General features: G+C 42.7%; 1 long non-coding RNA gene across 1 annotated transcript; it reads right to left on the bottom strand.

The window, feature by feature from the left end:
* Positions 1-642: 642 nt before the first annotated feature.
* On the bottom strand, positions 643-1,221 carry LOC131234024 (uncharacterized). The gene is made up of 4 exons (XR_009165461.1): positions 1,200-1,221; positions 1,025-1,117; positions 835-942; positions 643-749 (listed from the first exon to the last, which is right to left on the bottom strand). It is a non-coding gene; the product is annotated as an uncharacterized LOC131234024 (long non-coding RNA).
* Between the last annotated feature and the right edge of the window lie 2,300 nt (positions 1,222-3,521).

Below are 3,521 nucleotides of genomic sequence, written 5' to 3' on the forward strand. Positions count from 1 at the left end.
AATATTCCAACACAAAATTCTTGATATACACCTGTTAACAATATATTTCATCATATTCATCCTAATATACACCTGTTATATAATATATTTCATCATATTCACATTTACATTCATCCAAACATAAACTACATTCATCCAAACACAAACAATCTTATCCACATCACATTCATTCACGCATAAATATATAAAAACTTAACATCATAAACAAATATACAAAAAATCACAAAGACAAAGGCGGAGGTGGTGGGGCATTGGTGGGTAAGCGTGCAACGAGAGCCTGAAACATCTTCGTCATCCATCGCTTATGCTCCACCCGCATCTCCTCCATCCTCCTCTCTTGCTCCTCCCTCTTCCTCGCCAGCTGATCCTTCATCCTCCTCTCCTGCTCCTCCCTCTACCTCGCTAGCTCCTCCTCTATCCTCCTCTCCTATTCCTCCCTCTGCCTCGCTAGCTAATTCATCATCTTCCTTTCCTGCTCCTCCCTTTTCCTATCATGCTGATCTCTGATGTCATCAACGACGACCCGTGGCTGTTGAACCTCTCTTTGCGGTATCAGCTTGGCATACGGTGCTGTCGCCAACAATGATGGATCACCTGGAGGCAGCTCTAGCGGGTACCATGAGCTTGGCCCCATGACCAAGCCCACACACACGTCCAGAACGGGTGCCAAGCACCTGACTTAGGATCTCTGGCTCACTCCGCTAAGTACCATCGAGAGTGGGCTGACTACGTAAGGTGTCCATCTCCTCCTGTAATGAAAACATATGAATTTTCATAATAAATGATATTATTATAATTTAATGCAATTAAATTTTATAATGTAAGGATTTTTACCCAAATCTTGTTTGCTCTAGGATGTACCCAAGATCCCGTCGCCTGCCGATAGTGAGTCCCTCTGTAGAAGTCTACTAGTCCGGGCTCCTAGCCAGTGACGGAATCTTACTGTGTAATCGAAAGGACAATAGAGTTAATATAAATGCATGGAAAGAATATATAAACGTAATAATTACCATTAGTTTTTTACCATGTCGTGACGAAGTCGTACAAATGACTTTAAACCAGCTACGTGGTTCACTTCTAACTTTCCCCTGTTGTTAGAATTTATTTTGCTCCTCTTCTGAACACATTATTCATAATACATTGTTATTAATTACGAATTTAATAATTACGTTAAGATATTGTAAATATGTAAATATTACTTGAAAAGAATCAGACGAAAATTTATATGTCATGCCCCAAACTCGAAAACCGGGCTCACAAAATTACCGATCGCCGAATCCGGCGCTGACAGCCTCCATAGTGCCCTATTCTCGAATTCCGGTACTCATATGCTAGATTCCGATCCTGTGATCCTACAAGGAGGATTTTCTAACGTACATTTGTCTCATAAGAAGTATAACCATAAGTATACCCAAATCATAAAGGCAACATCATTACCACATATCCACTAATATAAACATTTGAATACAATGCTGAAAGGGAAATACATATATCGAAATCAAAGCTCCAGAGGACAGCTGCACGCTCCAGGCTCAACGTTGCTGCAACCTATCGCTACCTGCACGCATCTATCATACATAAGCTAACAAAAGCTTAGAGGGTGGTGAAAGTGTGTGCATAAGATAACTGCCAAGTATACCATGAAGCCCATAAATCATACATCATCAGAATAAGCAGAAATACTGACAAGATCATGAATCATACGATATCAGAGTAAGCAAAAATATATTGCTAAGTCCTGAGTGCTATTAGCCGTACAAAGGCTATGCAATGCAAAACATAATAAGACAATAACAAATGCTGAGGATGCAATGCAATATGCAAATCCTGACGAGCCACGAATACCATCAATCTCATCTAGGCCATATAAGTGCAAAAAAACATAGTAACCCAAAATGCTAAGTACTGTAGATGTAATGTAATATGCGGTGCGAATGAAATGTCCATGCTAGAATGTGGAGTCGGGATGATAGTACGTAGTATTGCAGGCTACGGGGTCCACCACAAGGGACTTCTATCAAAACCAGTGTCATACCTAAATTTGGATATACCGACTCAATGTGGTAAACTCCTGATCTCAGGTTAGTCATGCGCCCAACTGAAATCCTGGTCATGCGAAGGTACACGTAACAAATAGTTACGCACCATCAGCCCGAGTGAATGGTGAATGAATGAATAAATGGATATGTAATTCCTGCTCAATAAGTCTATATATCAGTACGGTTGCTCTATAGGGAAATCACCGGGGTGTATTACACTCGACACCGACTGCCTCCTCCCTAGCTATACAACCCAGTTAGCGGAATAGACCTCACTATTCGCCTGAGCAGTAGTCTGCCAATACTTACCCGGCTCGTCGAAAGCGAACCCATTTACGAGCTGGTCATACTCAGCCTAGCTTATAGCCCCCTCAGTCGGGTGGATAAGGCCACACCCCCTCCCAACCGACCACGACACAATGACAGACGCGGCCTACTAGTATTTGGCACTCGGGCGCTCATGTTCCACTCGGTCTAGACGTTGGGGCACCTCCTGGTCTTGGAGATTCTGGGATTTTCACCTAAGGACATCTTAAGTGCCCACAGTGCTAGAACCAAGCATTTTCGGTGTCCCATTTAGCCATCCACGATGTACTTGTGGCGGCCACAACCCTGATGTCGCTAGGGCGTACAATGATCAAGTCATATATATGCGAGATGCATGAGTCATACTATCCAGTCATGCAGCAATCCAGCGCATACGGCACGATAATGTGCGAACTTCGTCTCATAAGGAGTCTCATAAATAGTCTGCCCAATGGCGTATGTAATGATTAATCACTACTTATATCAAGCATACATATAATGCGTATGGCATGAGTCATGGAATTATACTAAGCATGTTATAAAGTAATGAACTAACCTTACAGTGCAGATGGGCCTAGACAGCCTATACTCAACAAGCATGGGCCTATCAATGAGCCCTAAGGAGATTTATAATACGGACATTTAACCAATATTATTCTTACAATGTGGACGTCAAACCATCATTGCTCCCAAGGCATATCCCACCCTAAACATCAACACATAAACCACTGTGGAATCACATTACAATGGGCCTTATGTACATCCTATTGGGCCTCGACCCATGGGCCTCCAATACATCAAATGGGCCTCATAACATGGGTCTCATATATATCAAGGAGGGCCTCAACAATGGGCCACAAGCAGATCAAGGTTGGCCAAATCACTTGGGCCTCGTATATATATATATTGAATAGGCCGCACTAATTGGGACTTTCATACATTGCAATGGGCCATAACCCATGGGCCTTGCATACATCACAATGGGCCTCATATATATTAAGGTGGGCCTTAACAATGGGCCATAAACATATCAAATGTGGGCCACACAGATGGGCCATAAACATATCAAAGGTGGGCCTCACAGATGGGCCATAAACATATCAAATGTGGGCCTCACAGATGGGCCATAAACATATCAAATGTGGGCCTCACAGATGGGCCATAAACATATCAAAG

The sequence above is a fragment of the Magnolia sinica genome, chromosome 18, assembly GCF_029962835.1.
Source record: "Magnolia sinica isolate HGM2019 chromosome 18, MsV1, whole genome shotgun sequence".
Taxonomy (NCBI): domain Eukaryota; kingdom Viridiplantae; phylum Streptophyta; class Magnoliopsida; order Magnoliales; family Magnoliaceae; genus Magnolia; species Magnolia sinica.